The sequence below is a fragment of the Humulus lupulus genome, chromosome 4 (assembly GCF_963169125.1).
Source record: "Humulus lupulus chromosome 4, drHumLupu1.1, whole genome shotgun sequence".
In the NCBI taxonomy this organism is placed as follows: Eukaryota; Viridiplantae; Streptophyta; class Magnoliopsida; order Rosales; family Cannabaceae; genus Humulus; species Humulus lupulus.
In genome coordinates, this window is record NC_084796.1 from 200,111,415 (window position 1) to 200,133,043 (window position 21,629).

Here is a 21,629-nt window from a genome sequence, read left to right on the forward strand (position 1 = left end):
AGTTTGAGGATTGAGGATCAAACTCAGGGACTAAGCTCTGCAAGGTAAGCTCTAATTATAGGGAGTTTGTTGGGATTTCAGTTGTGTTTTTAGGTTATGCATGTGGGTAGAACTTGATCTATTTTTGGGTGTTATAGCTGAGTTTTGGAGCATATTTTAATGGGGTTTTGGTGCTATTATTGAGTTGAAATAACTGTGTTGGTTAACTAGGATTGTTAGCCATGTTTTGGGTGAATTGGCTTGAGGAAAGGTGTAGAAAGATGGTGAGAAAATCTGGGTTCAGAGGTGAGGGACGCGGCCCGTGTGCGCGCATGGCCATGTGTGGCCGAGGAGTTCATGCACGCCGCGGCGCTTGGTACGCGTGCCGCGGCCCGTGTGGGTGACAGTGGGAAGCTAGCCTCTATTTTGAGGCTAGCCGCGGCGCTTGAGGGTGGGGCCGCGACTCTTAGTGCCAGTTTGTGTTTTTAAGGGAGTTTAGGCTTGGGAATTCAATGGTTAAGGCTCGGGATGGATTTTATCACCCGGATTGATAGAATTCAAGGTCCCGGAGGTTAGGGTTATGGCTTGAAGTTATTTACTGGATTAGAACTTGATGGATGAATGTTGTTAATGTGTTGTGACTAGGGATTCGGCGAGGCTCAAGTTAGAGGATTGTGCCCGGGACATCGGTGCTTGGAGAGCTCGAGACTCAGGTAAGAAAACCCTTGTTCCCATAGAGCATGTATGCAGGGGTGAGCCCCTTGTTTGAATAGAATTGGTATGCAGGGCTGAGCCCATTGTGTTTGAACTGCGAGGCGTAGCCCTTTAACTGAATTTGCTAGAATTCTGTACTTGCTTGTTATGCTATGTATGCTATTATGTGAATGATCGGCGAGAACCGGGAATGGTGTAGGCCGAGAACGGCTGGGGCCAGGAACAACAAAGGGCCAGGAACGATGTTGGGCACATTGAGTGCATGGCCGAGAACGACAAGGGGCCGGGAGCAGCGTTCAACACGTGGAGTGCAAGTTGCCAGGGCAAGTCCCTGAAAGGATACCTGGGATATCCTCACGGCGTGGTCCGCGAACCCAGGGCTTGGTAAACGCCTAGGACGGCTAGGCCGTATGTGTTTAGCCCATTGGTGGCTTGTTTATATGCTTGTTATAAGTGTTGCATATGTTATCTGTTTGTGGGTTTTCTTTCTGGGCTTCGGCTCACAGATGCTCTGTGGTGGAGGTAAGGATAAGGAGAAAGCCAACTAACCATGAGTGTAGCAGGCGTGAGGTGGCGTGTACATGTTGGGCCAGCCTGGCTGCCACAGCCAGTGGATTTTGGGAGATGTTTGTAAATAAATCTAAATTTTGTCGTTTAGTCGACTTGGTTTAGTTTATGTATTGTAAATGTTTCTAAATTGTATTTTGGGATCCCAAGTGTAAATTTTTTTATGATTTTCTATGGAAATTGTTATTTCTAAAGTTTTTCCTCTGTTTATGGCTTAATTACACTATTTGACCTAAAACCTCTATTAGCAAGTTGAAAGCACATTTTTAAACTCACTTAGTAACGGCTGTAAGGAAGTAGGGTGTTACAACTTAGTATCAGAGCGAGCCAAGGTTATTGGTTCTGGAGATTGACCAAACATGTACACTCGCTGTCAGTGACAGGCTCAACTCAGGGTTGGTTGGTAAGATTGGCTAATATGTTTGAATAAGTGTATGGATGCCTTGTTTGCCTTCTTATCTTATATAGAGCGTGATGAATGAGTTAACATATGCATGATGCTAGGGCATGGCCCGTTGTGTGTTATATGTTATATGAGTTGTTATTTGTGGATGACTGATGTGCTTGGGAGGTGGTTTTGGATGTTGTTATCATGCCTGATGAGCGGCGTTGTTGGTTGCAGGCATATTTTTTGAGATGCCTCGAAAATCAGCTAGACTCCGCGGCAGTAGGGCCGAGGATGACAACCAGGGTCAGGACCCTCCACCTGCCCCACAGAATTAGCAAGAGATGTTTGCTGAGATGGAAGCAAGATTACAACGAACAGAGGAAGAGTTGTGATAGTTGAGGCAGCAGGCACCGCCTCAGGTTACTGGGCTGCCAGTGCAGCAGGTTGCAGAGCCAGTGCAATTGCAGTCTACTATGGAGAATAAGTGGGAACCTTTGTATGAGGGGTTCAGGAAGCAGCATCCTCCCACCTTCGAGGGTGGATCAGACCCACAGCGGGCAGAGCAGTGGATGAATATGATTTCTTCAATCCTGGATTTTATGAGAGTTCAGGGGAATGTGAGGGTAGCCTGTGCTAGCTACATGTTTAGAGAGGATGCCCGCATTTGGTGGGACGTGGTGGTTCAGAGAAAGGATGTATCAGTTATGACCTGGGAGGAATTCAGAAACTTGTTTAATGAGAAGTACTACAGTGTGGCAGTTCGAGCTGCATAGGTTGATGAGTTTATCAACCTGACTCAGAATCGATCGACAATGACAGAGTATGCTATAAAGTTTGATAGATTGGCGAAGTTTGTGCCAGATCTAGTGCCGACTGATGCGGCAAGAAGGGATAGGTTCGTGCGGGGATTGAATGTTATGATCGCCCGCGATGTGAATATTACCTTGTATCCAGAGACTACTACTTATGGCCAAGTTGTGGATAAGGCCCTTACCGCTGAGAGGGCTGAAGATCAGATTTGGAAGGATAGCGCTGTTAGGCGCGATGCCAGGAGGACAGTGCCTCCTTCTGTTGGGTTCAGTCATGGTGGTGATTCTAGTGAGCAGAAGAGGAAGGCCCCAGATTCCTTTGTTCCTCCTAGTTCAGATAGGAGGGCACGGGGTGCTTCCACTGGCCGTCAGGGTGGCAGTGATAACTGGAGGAGTTTTCTGATGTGTCCGCGATACAGGCATCGACACCAGGGTGAGTGCAGGATTAGGGCCTGATTTGTTTGTGGGAGTGCCAATCATCTGAAGAGGGATTGCCCTCAAGTTAAGAAGGAGGAGCAGAAGCAGAGTGACAGTCTTGCTCCTGCCAGGGTATACACTTTGACACAGACTGAGGTGGAGGCTAGCCCCTCAGTTGTGACAGGTCAGATCTCTAGTGCTGGTTCTTTGTATACTGCATTGTTTGATTCAGGGGCTACCCATTCATTTGTATCTGCTAGAGTGATAGATCAGCTTTGTAGACCTAGTGGTGTGTATGCTAGGGGATTTCAGACTTTGTTGCCAACACGAGAATTGGTAGTCTCTAGGAAGTGGATTAGAGCATTGCCAGCAGAGGTAGATGGTAGGGAGCTGTCTGTTGACTTGATTAAGTTAGAGATGGATGACTTTGATATGATTTTGGGGATGGATTGGCTATCCAAGTATGGGGCAACGATTGACTGCAAGCGCAGAATGGTAACTTTTGAACCAGAAGGGGAGGTACCCTTTGTGTTTGTGGGGTCAGTTAGTGGACTGCGTGTACCAATGATTTCAGCCTTAAGGGCTAGAGACCTGATGCAGGAAGGTTGAATAGGATTCCTAGCGAGCATTATGGATACCTCTAGGGTGGTGTCGGTTGGACCGGGTGAGACTAGATTGGTGTGCGAGTTTCCGGATTTGTTTCCAGCGGATCTGCCAGGGTTGCCGCCGCAGCAGGAGATTGACTTTGTTATAGAGTTGGTACCAGGAGCGGAGCCAGTATCTAGAACACCTTATAGAATGGCTCCAGCGGAGTTAAAGGAGTTGAAGATTCTGTTGCAAGAGTTACTTGATTTGGGGTTCATCAGACTAAGTTTCTCGCCATGGGGTGCTCCAGTGTTGTTTGTTAAGAAGAGGGATGGGTCCCTTAGGATGTGTAATGATTATAGGGAGTTGAACAAGTTAACCATTAGGAACAAGTATCCACTGCCTAGAATTGACGATTTATTTGATCAGCTACAGGGAAGAACAGTGTTTTCCAAGATAGATCTCCGATCAGGTTACCATCAGTTAAGGGTTAAGGAGGAGGACATACCAAAGACCACTTTCCGGACAAGGTATGGACATTATGAATTCCTGGTTATATCCTTTGGATTATCCAATGCCCCAGCAGCCTTCATGGACATGATGGATAGGGTTCTCAAGGATTATCTGGACAAGTTTGTGATCGTATTCATCGATGACATCCTAGTGTACTCCCAGTCAGAGACAGAGCACGAGCAGCACCTACGGTTGGTTCTACAGCGGTTGAGAGAGCATAAGTTATATGCTAAGTTTAGTAAGTGTGAGTTCTGGTTTCCACAAGTTACATTCCTGGGCCATATTGTCAGTAAGGAGGGGATTCTGGTTGACCTAAGTAAGATTGAGGCGGTCAGAGATTGGCCTAGATCGAGCAATGTTCCTGAAGTGAGGAGCTTTCTGGGTTTAGCAGGTTATTACAAGCGGTTTGTTGAGGGGTTCTCCAGGATAGCTATGCCATTGACAGAACTGACAAAGAAGAAGACGAGGTATGTCTGGACGGATAGATGTGAGAACAGTTTCAAGGAGTTGAAATGGTGATTGATCACTGCGCCAGTGCTAACTTTGCCGACAGAGAATGAAAAGTTTGTGGTTTACTGTGATGCATCCAGACAGGGTTTGGGGTGCGTGCTGATGCAAGCTGGTAAGGTGATAGCCTATGCATCAAGACAGTTAAACGAATATGAGCAGAGATATCCTACGCATGACCTGGAGTTGGCAGCGGTGGTGTTTGCACTTAAGATTTGGAGGCATTACCTTTATGGTGAGAAGTGCGAGATATACACCGACCATAAGAGCCTAAAGTATTTCTTTACTCAGAAGGACTTGAATATGCGCCAGAGGCGGTGGCTGGAGTTGGTTAAGGATTATGATTGTGATATCCTATACCATCCTGGGAAGGCTAATGTAGTGGCTGATGCACTGAGTCGGAAGGGCCCAGGACAGTTGTTTAGTTCGAGGCAGATATCTGGCAAGTTAGCTGAGGAGATGACCAGAGCAGGTATAGAGTTGGTGGTTGGTCAGTTAGCCAACATCACTCTTTAGTCTACACTCCTTGAGAGGATCAAGGAAGTGCAGGGGAAAGATTCCCAGCTGCGAGGTCATAGGGAGAGTGCCTTAGTCGGAGCGACTAAGGACTTTTCCATTTCAGAAATGGGGTTACTGAAGTACAAGGGTCGAATCTGCGTTCCGATGGATTCTGATATCCGGCGAGAGATCTTAGATGAATCGCATACCACTCCCTATTCTTTGCACCCAGGTACGACGAAGATGTACCAGGACCTGAAAGCTCTATATTGGTGGTCAATCATGAAGAGGGATGTGGTGGATTATGTGGCTAAGTGCTTAACTTGCAAGTAGGTTAAGGCTGAGCATCAGAGGCCAGCAGGGTTGCTGCAGCCTCTGGGGGTCCCAGAATGGAAGTGGGAAGATATTACTATGGATTTTGTGGTTGGGTTACCGAGAACTGTGGGACGGCATGACTCGGTGTGGGTGATTGTGGATAGGTATACCAAATCCACCCACTTTTTGCCTGTTAGGACAACTTATACTGTGGAGCAGTACGCTGAATTGTATGTGAAGGAGATTGTTCGACTTCATGGGGCTCCGAGGTCGATAGTATCCGACAGAGACCCCACCTTCACCTCCAAGTTTTGGGAGAGTTTGCAGAAGGCTATGGGCACGCAGTTACAGTTTAGTACCGCTTATCATCCTTAGACACATGGGCAGTCTGAGAGGACGATTCAGATATTGGAGGATATGTTGCGAGCCTGTGTGCTTGATTTTGGGGGATCGTGGAGTAAGTATCTCCCTCTGATCGAGTTCTCGTACAACAACAGTTATCAGGCGACCATCGGAGTGGCTCCGTATGAGATGCTTTATGGAAAGAAGTGTAGATCACCTATTCATTGGGATGAGACAGGTGAGAGGAGGTATCTGGGTCCAGAGTTGGTTCAGAGGACCAATGAGGCGATTGAGAAGATTAGAGCGCGTATGCTCGCCTCCCAGAGTCGACAGAAAAGTTATTCAGACCTGAAGCGCAAGAGTGTGGAATTTTAGGTTGGTGATCATGTGTTCTTTAGGGTTTCACCCATGAGGGGTGTGAAACGGTTTGGTGTTCGGGGCAAGTTGAGCCCTAGGTTTGTTGGCCCCTTCGAGATTCTGGAACGAGTTGGAGAGGTAGCTTACAGACTAGAGATGCCTCCAGCTTTGTCAGGGGTTCATGATGTTTTCCATGTATCCATGCTTCGAAAGTATATGTCAGATTCGATGCATGTTCTAAGTTTTGAGAATCTGGAGCTTGATCAGGATTTGTCCTATGAGGAGAAGCCGGTTCAGATTCTTGACCGAAAAGATAAAGTCTTGCGGAGCAAGACCATGGCCTTGGTGAAAGTGTCGTGGAGAAACAGCAAGGTTGAGGAGGCGACATGGGAACTTGAGTCAGAGATGAGGGAGCGGTACCCCGAGTTGTTCAGGTAATTTTGAGGACGAAATTTCTGTAAGGAGGGGATAGTTGTAACGACCCGAATTTGCTAATCGGGCTTAGGGCATTGATTATTCTGTTTGGAGGGCAATAAGTGATTTAATATGTTAATATGTGGATTTATGTGTATATATGATAATGATGCATCTTTAATTGAGTTAAATGTGCATGTGGGCCCCGTCTGGATATTAGGGGCATAAGTGTGATAAATGTGATAAATGTTATATATATGTGATATACCTACGCAGCACGTTCCGAGACAGTCCTTGGGAGCGGTTAGCCAGAGAGTCACAACGGAGTTGAGATTCCGACTCGGGGCGAGTCGAGGGGTAATTTGGGTACTAGGTGTTATGGGATTATCGGGACATGAAAATAGATATTTGGAGATATATTTGAGGATGGAATGTCTAGGAGGGAATATTGGGGAAATTTACCATTTTGCCCTCGGGCACGTTTTGGTACCCCGAGCCTTGAGGTAATCCTATAGACTTAAGTTAAGTAAAACAAAAAAAGAGGAATCACTTAGAAACTTTGGGAAACCGACCTATACTCCTCCTCTTAGCTAAGGATAGCTTCTCACCATTCTTATCTCTCCCTCCTTCACTCTCTAAGAAACAACTCAAGGAAATTCTGGTGTAAACTAGCTTGAGCAAGGAATTGGGCTGAGAAAAAACTTAGGAGCATAAAGCTTGAGGATTGAGGATCAAACTTAGGGACTATGCTCTGCAAGGTAAGCTCTAATTATAGGGATTATGTTGGGATTTCAGTTGTGTTTTTAGGTTATGCATGTAGGTAGAACTTGATCTATTTTTGGGTGTTATAGCTGAGTTTTGGAGCGGATTTTAATGGGGTTTTGGTGCTATTATTGAGTTGAAATAACTGTGTTGGTTATCTAGGATTGTTAGCCATGTTTTGGGTGAATTGGCTTGAGGAAAGGTGTAGAAAGATGGTGAGAAAATCTGGGTTCGGAGGTGAGGGCCGCGGCCCGTGTGCGCGCGCGGCCATGTGTGGCCGAGGAGTTTGTAGAGTCCAAGAACTTTACTTAGCTAATTATTTAGTAGTATTATAGTATGTATAGTATTATCTTTGTTACTGTGGATTTTTGGTTCAGACCGGGAATTATTTGGACACTCATAGTAGTACTTATAGACTTTCTAAGTTTAACCTATAGTTTAAGAATATTAAGTATAACCTAAGGTTTGATTATATGACTGATATTAAGGATAATATTTGTTATACTATAAGGTTTAGATGAGGGCCAATAGGATTTTAAGCACATGTTATGAATGGGTGATTAAGGATTAAGTATTTTGAGGATTTAATTTAATAAGGAGTAAAGTTTGAATGCTTTAAGGTTAGTCAGCAGCTTTGAATACGTTGAGGGCTTAGTCAAGGCTGTTTACTCCATTCAAACTTAGCTAAAAATGTGTAATTTCGTGTTTAAATATTCAGCGTGTGCCGATATATCGCAGCTATAGGGGGCGATATATCGCAGCACGTAGATACAGAAAACACGAAACGATGCACGGTTGCCTCGGGCATACTGGCCCAGGCGATATATCGCCTACAGGGGGCGATATATCACCTCCTTCAGTGTATTTTCAAAAGTTTTTGAATTCTTTTCCTTCCAGCCATCCAACCTCTTGATAAGTCCAGCATCTTTTTGAACGAGTCTTCAGCCTCTGCTGAACGATTATTCAAATTATTTTCACCTAAAAAGCTATTATTTTTATTCAAGTAAAATCAAGATCCTTTCATTCCTAAACTCTATAAATAGGACCTAGTACCCAGCCATTATTCACCTTTTACTCTAAGTTCAGAAGCTGCAAGTGCTAGGAGAGTGTGAGAGTTAAACACTTGGGTGGGGAAATCATAAGCTTAAACATCATAAGCTTATCAAACACTTTGGGAAGTAAGGTTCTATAGTATTTCGGTTGTGGTGTAGATTGGTCTTACAAGTCTTTGAGGTAAACCCAAAACTCTAGTTCCTTTGTTTTATGTTATGTTTCCCTTCTCTTAGTCTTCTACTCAGTCTTCTAACCTCATTCTCATTTTGGTTAGGGAATCTAAGTTCTTGAGCACAAAAGTTTTGGTAAGTGTGACTTTCAATGGTTTAGTCTTTCCATTCCTTTCATTTCTTCTTCTTAAAATCTACTCACCCTTTATATATGGTTTTAGGAGTGTTCCAAAAGTCCCAACTCAGTCCACATATCCCAGTAACTTTGGTAAGGAAAATAGGATAGAATCTATATGTTTTATGCTTATGTTATCTTATGTGTTATGTTATGAAATATGTTATAAATATGTTATGAATATGTATGTGTGTAGGCTTGGGCATATGACCCATATGACTAACAAGACCCCAAATGGGTTATGGGCATATGACTTGTTTAGTCTATGGGACCCCAAGTAATAATGGCCATTATAATAAGTGTATGTAATAAGTGTTATGATATGCCTTTATGTTATTATGAAATTTTATGTTTATGACTATGTGTTAGATTTTCCTTGCTGGGCATTAGGCTCATTCCTTTTGTTTTATGTGCAGGAAAATAGCTTTTAGTGGCGGTAAGGTTCGTGGAAGCTTGGAGATTGTGTATCGATGGTGAATGGAGTCAAGGAGCCGAGCGTTATTTGATTCGAGGATGTAGTTTTGTTTTATGTCTTTTTACATGTATTTTCCGCACTATTTATGTAATGACTTTTTATTTTAAATTATGTTTTGTTTTTAAGACAATGGGATCCCATATCCTTCTTGGTATTTATTTTGTAAGTAACTCTCATTTTCTATAAGGTCTCTAATAAAATTATGGTATTTTCGCAAATGTAAGTTTTAGTAAGAAGTTGTATGTATAGTTTCGTTAATGGTCCAAGAGTCTAGAGTAGTGGGTCATTACAGAGTTAATGCGCGCCGCGACGCTTGGTGCGCACGCCGCGGCCCGTGTGGGTGACAGTGGGAAGCTAGCCTTTGTTTTGAGGCTAGCCGCGGCGCTTGGGGGTGGTGCCGCGACTCTTAGTGCCAATTTGTGTTTTTAAGGGAGTTTAGGCTTGGGAATTCAATGGTTAAGGCTCAGGATGGATTTTATTACCCGGATTGATAGAATTCAAGGTCCAGGAGGTTAGGGTTATGGCTTGAAGTTATTTACTGGATTAGAACTTGATGGATGGATGTTGTAAATGTGTTATGACTAGGGATTCGGCGAGGCTCAAGTTAGAGGACTGTGCTCGAGACATCGGTGCTTGGAGAGCTTGGGACTCAGGTAAGAAAACCCTTGTTCCCATAGATCTTGTATGCAGGGCTGAGCCCCTTGTTTGAATAGAATTGGTATGCAGGGCTGAGCCCATTGTGTTTGAACTGCGGGGCGTAGCCCTTTAACTGAATTTGTTTGAATTCTGTACTTGCTTGTTATGCTATGTATACTATTATGTGAATGATCAGCGAGAGCCAGGAACGGTGTAGGCCAAGAACGGCTGGGGCCGGGAACGGCAAAGGGCCGGGAACAGCGTTGAGCACATTGAGTGTAAGGCCGAGAACGGCAAGGGGCCAAGAGCAACATTGAGGACGTGGAGTGCGAGTTGACAGGGCGAGTCCCTAAAAGGATACCTGGGATATCCTCACGGCGTGGTCCGCGAACCCAGGGCTTGGTAAACGCCTGGGATGGCTAGGCCGTATGTGTTTAGCCCATTGGTGGCTTGTTTATATGCTTGTTATATGTGTTGCATATGTTATCTTTTTGTGGGTTTTCTTGCTGAGCTTCGGCTCACAGATGCTCTGTGGTGCAGGTAAGGGTAAGGAGAAAGCCAACCAACCATGAGTGTAGTAGGCGTGAGGCGGCGTGTACATGTTGGGCCAGCCTGGCTGCCACAGCCAGTGGATTTTGGGAGATGTTTGTAAATAAACCTAAATTTTGTCGTTTAGTCAACTTGGTTCAGTTTATGTATTGTAAATGTTTCTAAATTGTATTTTGGGATCCCAAGTGTAAATTTTTTTATGATTTTCTATGGAAATTGTTATTTCTAAAGTTTTTCCTCTGTTTATGGCTTAATTACACTATTTGACCTAAAACCTCGATTAGCGAGTTGAAAGCACGTTTTTAAACTCACTTAGTAATGACTCTAAGGAATTAGGGCGTTATAGATATGCTGATGACCCCTATGAGGGCCACTAGGATGAGCATTCTGGCGGTCTCTCCCTGTAGGCACAGAACTTGGGGTGGCAGTTCTGACTGATCGACTTGGTTTGGATCGGTTATTCCTGTGGGACTTGTGAGACCCGCTTTGCCTCTTTCTGACATTAATGTCGGTTGCGAAAGGAGGTAACCGGGCCAAAACATCCTCAATTTTCCTATTTTCCTTAGCAAGATGGATTCTTAACTGCATATTGTCCATCTCAACGAAAGCTAAGTAGTCTAGGTTTGGATTCGGTGGCAATGATGTCGAACTCCCAGTGTCGCCATGACCAACTGGTTGTTTTCCCAGACGTTACTGTAATTCAGGGCCATGCTCATTCAAAACAGCAGTATGACGGGCCTCCTGCCCACCAGGCTGTTCTATCTCATTGTCGTGCATTGAGCGAGTGAGCACCATGATGAGATTCGACTGGGATTTTGATGAAGCACTAATTTCCCTCTCAATGAAAGCACCAAACTGTTGATGTGGTTTTTCTCCAACAGTGTATTAAGAATATAGTAAGGTCGATTAGTGCTTAGAAATAAACCGTAATGAAAAATGAAATGAATTCACGAGAACACAAATCTTTTACGTGGTTCAGTGGTTAAAATCCACCTAGTCCACGAGTCTATATTATTGTTGTTTCACTCTCTATTTCGGCAGAGTTTCAGTATTACAGAATAATGGCCTCTTTTCCTTTCCAATATTCTTAGTATTTATAGAGAAATTCCATGGAGGTTTGGGTAACCGCGTGAGTCAATCATGCATATACATATTTATTACAATTAATATGTATATTTCCCATTTATAATGGGATATGATTTGATCATACAGTAAATGTTCTCCTAATATTTGGGACATTAAATATGTTAGCCTGATCATAAATAACTGTATGATGGGATTCCAAGTCTTTAGAGATCCTTGAGTATGCAATACATTCGAATTAGTATGAGCCGAACATCTCCTCCAAGCTCGTATTTTGAATTCCGTTTGAATATTATGAGCTAACACTTCACAACCTTCGTGTCTGTAGCTCGGGTTAAACCCAGGACGTGCCCGAACTGAGTGAATGACTCGAGCTAAAATTAGGGTACAACAATCATTTATACTCATTGATGAAATAGGTGGAACAAGTATATTTAGAAAATAACAACTACATTTACTATTCAAAATAAAAACTAAACTTGTTCATTCAACAAATAAAGGAATCTAAAAACATAGTTCCTAGAAATAATTCTAGAACTACTTTTTAACGAAAAAGAACTTATTAATTTCTTTCGTAATGAAAATTAACTATTTCAAAATGACAAAAATTTAAATTGTTTTAAACTAAACAAAATAAATTTATAAACTAATCTTTTCTTTGTTCAATTGTCTTCACCATTTTCTCTTCGCTTTGGTTTCAATGCAACTACTCTTTTTCTCAAAAGATTTCTGCATCCCTGAAAACAAGAACATATGAAAAATATTATTAGTGACATAATTTTGAATCAAAAATTAAAAAATATTAAAGAAGAGCTTTTTAGTAAATCAAATTTACCCCGTATTTCAAAAATTGAGCATGTGCTATAGCATCATCCTTTATCATGGTCCACATCTCGTATGCAGTTTGAATAACCATATATCTTTCTTTAATTTTGCAATGCATGGTCAATAACATGCATTGACGTGCCAGGTGATTCGATCTCATTCATTCACCATATTTTTCATGTTCATCAAAGCTAGATGAAAAAATTGGTTCCTCTGGTGGTAGATCATAAATCGCTCCATACATGTTTTGAATTCCGAAGACAATGTGAATCCCATCGTACCATCTTCTCATGCGATTAAGATTAAATGGAATCTTTTCCAAGAGTTTGTCAATGAGGTAAGTTTGATTTCCCAAATTTTCAAGTTCATGATCAGGATTAAGAGAATTAACCATTGTTGTTAGAAATAAATAAATATAATATAATGAATTAAAACATCACTACTACAAAATACCCTTTACGAGACACTTTTTTAGGACACACACATAAATGCAAGTCCTTAAAAATATTTATGGAGTTTTTAGGGCTCTCAATGAGAGTCTTGAAAAAACACAATTTAGGACTCGCAATGAGTGTCCTAAAAAAATATGCGAGTCCTAAAAAAATCTGGGCTAAAAAATGAGTGTTTTACTTAACAATTTTAAGGACTTGCTTTGGGAGTCCTTAGTACTTTTTAAGGACTCACTTTGTGAGTCCTAAAAACACCTGGGTCGAAAAATTAAGAATGGTGACTTTTAAAGGCTCGCTTTGTGAGTCCTAAAAGAGTATTAAGGACTCTCAAAGCAAGTCCTTAAAATTGTTAAGTAAAAAAACATAAAATTATTTTATGTAACAATTATTATAAGTTTTAAGAGAATTTGTATAGTTTTGATTTTTAAATTTTTTTTTATAATATTAGGAATATCACATTTTTTTATCTGAATAATATACTCTTATTTTTATTTATAAAATAAATAAATAAAATATAAGTGCCAAAAATCCCTTTCTCTCTCCCACCCTACCCGATCCATACTTGCCTTTCTCCATCTCTCTCTTTCACATGCTCTCTGCTTTGCTAGGGCCGAACGGCTGCCCTCCGATGGTCGCCGGCATGTAGACACCCGATCAGGAGTACCAGATGCTGCTGAAACTCCAGCCTTGCGAGCCCTTCGTTGCCATTCTCCGCCGCGAGCAGAAGCCTCCAGCTGGTGGAGCGGTGGCCTCCCAGGGGTTGCGACGGTGGGGGCATTGAACAATCTGAGGTATGCCCCTCAATCTGTCGCAGCTGGTGGGGCGGTGGCCTCGCAGGGGTCGCGACGGTGGTCTCTGCTCTAAGTATGCTTTCTTTAACAATTTTTTTTTCCATATGTATATAGATTTGAGAAATATATGTATAAATATTATATATATGAATAGATTTATAATGCCTATATATTCTGTTTTGTAAGGTTTCATATGAAGTTGTTTGGAGGCTTTGATGTATTCCAATTATTTGGCTTGGTGTATTTTGAGATTTGGGATTCGTTGGCTTGGTGGCTGTGTGATTTGGGATTTAAATTTTTGCTTGTTTATCTTAAAATTTTCTTGTAACTCTAGGATATTTTCTGGTTAGTTTCTGATATTATCTTTTGGATGTTTTTTGTCTTGAGCTGGAAAGTAGTGTAAGGAAACCAGGGCATATGGATCTCTTAAACTAATGGTTGATGCTCTTCAAGTGTTTGATAAATTGATGCAAAGAAACTACATAATATGATTTAATGAAACTATGAGTGATTCTAGATTTTGTGTGCTCAAATTACTACTGCCTTTTGTTATTATTATTGTTAGATGATTAAATATAATATATATTTATAATTATATAACTTTTTCGTGGCCTCTCTTTATTATATTGAGCTTTTTCTTAGTATAAAACATGGTAGCTACTTGTGTGTATATACTGTATATATATATATATATGCTATACTATACATATGCAAGAGTGCTTAAATGGAGAGTTTCTTCAAGTTGGTCTCAAGTTTGCTCCACTAGCTGGATATCACTGGTATCTACACATCTTTTCTTTTGATCATTTTATAAGTTGTATTAATCAAATTATAGGTAGTGAAAACCATTTTTTTGATAGATTTTGAGCTTAGTTTATTTTGTTTCGAAGGGTCACATTTCTCTTTTTGTCATTTAACCTCCTTATTGAAAAAATCATAGCGTAATAATTTTTCAGAATAAATAAATAAATAAACTAGTTCAGATGTAAAACTATAATTAGGTGGTTATCTGATAGTTGGAAACAAAAGATTTAACTTAAGTGAAAGCAATAAAAAAGAGAAAAGAGTAACAACAAGTCTTGAGCTTTCAAAACTCTCTCAATGATTTTCTTACTTTGAATAATGTAAAATGCTAGTCTACAGATAAGAAACTGATCTGGTTATTATACATAGGACTTAACCAAACTTACTAAAATTAGTAAACCTAGGACTAATAACTGAATAAACAACCTTGTATTTTATATAAAAATAAAGTCTTTTTGAATTGAGTGTTGTCATCTTGATCATTTGAAACTAACTTGTATATTAGGTGTCAGATTTGGACACTGATTTTGTTTCCTTTGCTCTGTGTGCAGGTTTGATGGAGATGGGTATATATATTGACTTCATTATTCTAAAAACTTATTTAATGAGTATATATATTGACGTCTTCAACAAGAAGAATACTTTGGAGCTCCCAAATTCATGAAGGTAATAATAACAAGAATTACTTAAGAATTTGATTAATTTTGAATCATCATTTAGGCTCAAGTTGTCAGGTGATTTAATATTCATGAAATCAAAGTTTTCTTCAAAATTTTTGGCGCTCCCTTGTAATAATAATGCTTATGAAAGATTAATTAAAGTGTCCAAAGTAATTTCTGAGTTGTAAGATTACAAAATCTGGTTTAATTAATTGAGCTTAGATTTCAAATTAATTTTTATTAGTTTCAAACTTCATTTGATTTTAATGCAAACTTTGAGATTGAAGACCTGAAAGGGCATTTTGGATTACTCGCGGTGATCATGCAAATTCTGAGAGCAAAGCTCAAAGTATTAGATCTTTCGTATGGAAATGGAACAGGTATAATTAAGCACAACTCTACTACACATCTGGTACTGAAATATCTGTCTTCATGTGAATGTAATTTTAGAAATTAGTCAATCCTAAATGTAGAATATAAATAAGGATTGGTAAAATAAAGTGAAGCCTAAGAATGCAAACTTCACGCCATTGAAGTTTGGTACACTCAATCTCTATTAACAATTTTATTATTTTTAAGTGAGTTATGTCGGCAAGGATGGAATGTCCTATGAAGGCTTTATGAGTGATCTTTTTCATGCCATATTAGTGATCTCTTTAAACTGTATATTAGTCAAAATTTGAAACTTTTGTGCACAAAATGTTAGTTGTTATTTATATCTTGGCTTCCTTTGTAACTGTATAACATGAATTTGTAGAGCTGAGGATTATGTAATTTTTCTTGAAATGTACAACTAGTAGTATTACTGTAAAACAATCACATATAGCTTCTTAAGTGGACTCAGGCCTCCTTAGCTTAGCTATACTCAAAACTCAATTAATATTTAACTAATCTTTATGATTTGATTTACCTTAATTATTGTTGTGGTCTACAGACTACTCATCTCTAAATTAATAAGTGTAATTATAAATAATTAATATAGGAATATCTTGGACCATGCCATGGTTATATTTTACTAATTTATATTTTATTGCTTTCATTAACTCATTATTTTGAGCAGCACGAGAACTAGAAGTTGTACAGTGTTAGAATTTTTTCTTTCTACATATACATATGCGAAACAGCTACATCTACTTATTGTAGTATCATAAGGAAGAATAAATTGTCAGTTTCTTTTTCTTGTGTGATGGTTTTGATTGCTGGAGTCTTTTTTAGTAGTTCTTGCTATTGTGGATTTTATTCCTGCACTGCAGCAATAACATTTAGAATATTTTTTTGCTTGAAATTGGTCTGTTATTATAAGCACTATGAATTGCTTTTGTAAATATTCTCACTGCCTTTACTTCTCACGTTTGCCACTGTCATTAGGATGCTATGGACGTCCATGACAGTTTAGCTGCTAAAGCTGAACATGGTGATGCTTCCAGAAAGGAAAGGTCCTCAGTTCAAGGTGTAGAACAGGTAATTAATACCAAACATGTTTCATGTAATTAGAAATTGATTGCAGTTTTACTTTCATATATTTTAAAGATTTTTATTAGAGCTTATCTGAGTTTGAATTATAAAAAAATAGTTTCCTTGTTTAGTTAAGACTTCTTATTTATGGCTATCTGTCAAATATTTTTGTACTTAGTGGAGTTTAAATATCTTAGATATTCATCCGTAGTGAAGTAGGTTCTGGGAATTCTGTGTTCTGCGGTGATAACGGAAGGTTGAAAACTTGCAAATCTTAGTGAAGTAGGTTCTGAGAATTTTATGTGCTACGGTGTTATATGGATGAAAACCTGTGTGTTGTTTGATTTGTTTGATACGTTGGTGTTGATTGTGACATATGGTTAGGCTAGTAAATTAGGGGATGTGCTGTCCGATTTTCTATAGATTTTTTTGTACTTAGTTTTGTGTGGAAATATGAAAAATATGGCTGCCACAATGATAAATTTGTGATCCAGATATTTAACATTTGACCGCCTAATTAATAATTAAGTGGAATTTAAATTTTGCTACTAATCACAAAATTTTCTTAATCCGAGCCTCAAAAAAGCCGATTTAGAGTAACTATGTGATCTAATGTTATCACAGATTTGTGCTTTCGAGATTATAAGTGCAGGATAGGTCTTTCTAGAATTTGAATCAAATCCTCATCTTTTCTCTCCCAAATGAGTAAAACAGGTTGCTGAATAAACCCCGTCTGTGAGATTTTAGAATCATACATATAATATAACATTCTGAAAATTAATCTTAGAAAGATCCTTCAATGGTGTTTGTTCTGCCATTTATGTACTGGATGAATAACATTTTATGAAATAGTACTATCTAACAAGATATTGTTTTGCTCCTTGACTATATGAACACCTATAATGATAATGACAGTTTAATTCTCGCATTTATTATATATATATATTTATAATTGTTGTGTGTGTCTACTTATTTATAAGTTTGAATTATAATATATTTATAATTAAAGAACTTTTTTATAATGTGCAGGTCTATTGAGATGCATTTCTTTGGCGCAATACTAGACAACATTGACAGTTGAAATTTTTAGAATAAAAAATATATTTCACTAACATTGTATATATTTCTTGTTTAATATTTGGTGATGATAAAATTTGATTGTAGTATAAACTATCATGTAAAATGATTTTGTAAGCCGAGTAGACTAAATACTGAAATGATATTTTTGAGTAATTAATAAAAAATTATTTTGTTGTATTTTCTTTTGAAATTTTAGAAATCTAACATATATAATACATTTTGGACACTCAAAGAGATATATTTTTTCTAAATCAAAATGAAAATTGTAGCTGCATTTTTTTAAAAAAAAATTACTTTTAAGGGCATACAAAGCCAGTCCTAAAAAATTACTTAAAGCACTCAACCAAATTTTTTAGGACTCACGTTGCGAATCCTAAAAACATTCTTTTAGGATTCGCAATGCGAGTCCTAAAAACTTAATTAAAGGCACTTAATTAGAGGTTTTAGGACTCGCACCAGATTTTTTAGGACTTGCGATGCGAGTCCTAAAAATATTTTTTTAGGACTCACAATGCGAGTCCTAAAAACTTAATTAAATGCACTCAACCAGATTTTTTAGGACTCGCAATGCGAGTCCTAAAAAACCTTAGTTTTTAAGGTTCTCAAATAGAGGACTCGCGCCCTGCGAGTCCTAAAACCTTTTTTAGGACTTGCAATGCTAGTCCTAAAAATCATTTTTTGTAGTAGTGCATATAATAAATATCATATTATTTTGGAAAAATAAATATGACGCATGAATGCAACATATAAAAACACATAAAAAATATATACTAATCCATGATACATTAATTTGAAAAGTTAATGGACCGCCTTAGGGTAGGTCACACTAACTCCAAATTAATTTTGAGACAAATCTCAATTTCATAAGTGGAAACTTAAAAATGCTTTTTTCTCTTTTGACTTATGAACTACCGCTAGTTTGGTCAAGATGCACTAGTCGTGTTCGAAAGCCTAGATACACCTTTGGAGTGTAACCCATTATTTTCAATCAATGACTTAACTCAACAGTGTGCCTTGATAACTTCATTTTAGGGTAAATTTAGAAAGTGTTTTTGTGGTAATCTTGAGTGTTTATGTATGTTTTGTGCAAGATTATGCTTTTTTTTGTCTTTGTTGTAGGTTCGTGTGAAGAATCACGAGAAAAATGCAAATAGAAGTTAAATGGTGGAAAAAAGAAGCATTTGGCACTTATTGGACTAAAAAGGATACCAAGGTTGATTAGAATACGGTTTGTGAGGAAGAGAAGAGCTGAAGGATCAAATCTGAGAAAAATTGAATTAAAGTGGTGACTTGGACTTTAGAGTCGCGACTTGAGGGGAAGTCAGAGACGTATATGTTGCTGGAAAGAATTAGTGTCGCGACTTGGGCTTACAAGTCGCGACTCAAGAGGAATCAGAGGCTAATCTCAGGAGAAAAAGTAGACACGGGCCGCGACTTGCCTAAGCTGAGTCGCGGTGCCTGAAGCCTTTATACGAAAAGAAAAGCCCCCAAAATAGACACAGGCTGCGACCTAGAAAATGCCAAGTTGCGGCCCGCACAAGGAAAAATTCAGAAACTTGTATATCTTTTACTATAAATTTGTGTTTATGGTTTAATTAAGTGAGGAGGTTAGTTTTTAATTACATTTTTTAGAGACTCATTGTAATTCTTAGGTAAAATATTATGAGGTTTCATATTTTTATTTCTTCTTCAGGTTTATGAATTTTATGTTTATGAATAATTATTTTGTCGATTTAGTCATGTTTGATATGAACTAAACAATTTTTATCTAGGCTTAATGTAGTCACTTGGATTTCTATCTAATTGAATTATGATATTCTTTTGATTTTTCGTCTCTATTCTAATCTATATAATGTGTGTTTAATGCTTGTAAATACTTGATCACTATTTGCTTGATGTAATGATTTTGATTCAAAATTCGGAAGATGAGAATTGAATATGCTATAATTATATAGACATAGGTTGCATATTGGACGAAAGTACCTCTATGACTTGTGTAGTAGTTAAGGTTTCTATACATAATGCCTTCTATATGTTTAAGTTTATCACAGATATGTAGAAAACCTGCATATAGGCTGAGATCTTATATCTTGAAAAAGAATAGGAATCGATTTATGTTAACCGGCTATTAGAATAGAAAGAAAGAAATCTAGAATTGATTAATATAATTAGTACAATGAAAAGTTGATGAAATTAACACCCTAGGTCTTTGCCATAGTGATTTAAATCTTGTATTTAGTTGTTTTCTTATTTAAAGTATTTTCATATTAAAAATTTAATTTAAAAGTCAAATTCTTAGTTGCCAAATAGAAATTTAAAGAACAATTAGTGGTACTTGGAAGATATTCTTCAAGGGAACGATACTTTACTTATCATATATTACTTGAATCGATTGCATGCACTTGTGTATATATATATTTTCATGATCAAGTTTTTAGCGCCGTTGACGGGGACTTAATTTTCCAATATCACAATTAATTGTTATTTGTTATAATTTGGTTGTATTGTTTTATTTTATTTTATTTCTGTTTAACATTTATTCGGATAAAGGTTATATTGTGTTTAAGGAATTGTTGGTATATGCGAGGAAATAGACAAAAGGAGATTATACCAGTAGATCTGGAAATTGAAAAAACATGTAGTCAGAACTGAAAAATAAAGAAAAGGTTGGAATTCGCCATGGCTGAAAACGTGAATAATGGTGTGAACAACAATGCAAATATGGGTAATGTAGCTGAGGTAGATCCACCACTAAGAAATTATGTACTCCCTACTGTTACAGGGATACATTCAAGTATTCGACCTCCTACTATAGAGGCGAATAATTTTTAAATAAAGCCCTCAATTATTCAGATGGTACAAAACTATGTTCAATTTGGAGGGTTACCAAATGAGGATCCAAATCTACATATCACAAACTTTTTGGAGTTATGTGCTACATTTAAGATGAATGGGGTTAGTAATGATGTTGTAAGATTGAGACTCTTTCCATTTTCATTAAGGGATAGAGCTAAGATTTGGTTGAATTCATTACAAGCCAACTCTATACTTACTTGGGAAGATTTGGCTCAGAAGTTTCTTGGCAGATACTTTCCTCCTGCTAAGTCAGCCAGAATAAGATGAGAGATTAACAATTTCCATCAACTGGATGGGGAGTCTTTGTATGATGCATTGGAACGATTTAAGGAATTATAAAGAAAATGCCCACATCATGGAATAGAGAAGTGGTTGTTAGTATGTAGAGTCCAAGAACTTTACTTAGCTAGTTAGATAGTAGTAGTAATAGTAATAGCTAGTAGTAGTTATAGTATGTTTATTACTATGGATTTTGGTTCAAGCTGGGACTTAGTTGGAAACTCCTAGCAATAGTTATGGATTTTATAAGTTTAACCTATAGTTTAAGAATATTAATTATAACATAAGGTTTGATTAATATTGCTGGTTATTAATATGATAATTATTATAACCTAAGGTTTAGATAGAGCCAATAAGAATATGACACTTGTCATATGCATGATTATTAAGGAATTATTATTTTAATGATAAAATAAGGGAAATATAAGATGTAGTCTTCACCAAAATCTGTTAGGAGCATGAAATTTGTCACAATTTTATTTATTTGTGGATTAGGTTGTTATTTAGATAATTAAATAGATTTTTTGTAACTTTGGGGAACTGTAACTTCTGACCTATTTTTGATCCAGTTATGTTATGAATTTCGAAAAATAGTATTTCCAGAAAGTTGTAGATAATTGAATTATATTTCTAACGGCATAAAGATGTTCTAAATCGGAGTCCTACAACTTCAGTTATATTGAATTTACTGAAGGTGAGTTTAGAGTTACGAGATTTAGGGAGTTAGAAGTTAGGATTCTATTTGTTTTTAAAAATCAATCTTTGACTCCTTATACCTCTCTCTGAACAATTTGACCAAGTCCTAATCCTTTGGCTGAAGAATATTCAAATATTTTTAATTAAATTCATTATTTTTATTCAAAGCCAAAAATAAGATTTTTCTTCCTAGAACTCTATAAATAGGACCTAGCACCAAGCCTTTTCATTCATTCTTCAAGCATTGATCAGAGCCTTCCAGGTGCTAGTGAGACTATAGAGTGATAAGCACTTGAGTTAGGGTTATAAGCTTTATCATTCTAAGCTTATTAGACACTTGGGAAGTAAGGTTCATAGTGTGAATTTCGGTTTCGAGGTGTAGTTCGGTCATAGCAATTTCAAAGGTATTCCTATTCTTAGTTCCTTT

The 21,629-nt window shown here is 38.0% G+C and overlaps 1 long non-coding RNA gene and 1 other non-coding gene across 3 annotated transcripts; one reads left to right on the forward strand and one right to left on the reverse strand.

Annotated features, from left to right (window-relative positions):
- Positions 1-13,373: 13,373 nt before the first annotated feature.
- Positions 13,374-15,244, forward strand: LOC133829363 (uncharacterized). Of its 2 annotated transcripts, none has more exons than XR_009891713.1 (3): positions 13,374-13,446; positions 14,729-14,843; positions 15,117-15,244. It is a non-coding gene; the product is annotated as an uncharacterized LOC133829363 (long non-coding RNA). The 2 variants fall into 2 exon arrangements; XR_009891714.1 differs by lacking the exon at positions 13,374-13,446 and adding an exon at positions 14,086-14,152.
- Positions 15,245-20,482: 5,238 nt separating this feature from the next.
- LOC133833429 (small nucleolar RNA R71) lies at positions 20,483-20,589 on the reverse strand. Its single transcript, XR_009892809.1, has one exon. It is a non-coding gene; the product is annotated as a small nucleolar RNA R71 (small nucleolar RNA).
- Positions 20,590-21,629: the final 1,040 nt, after the last annotated feature.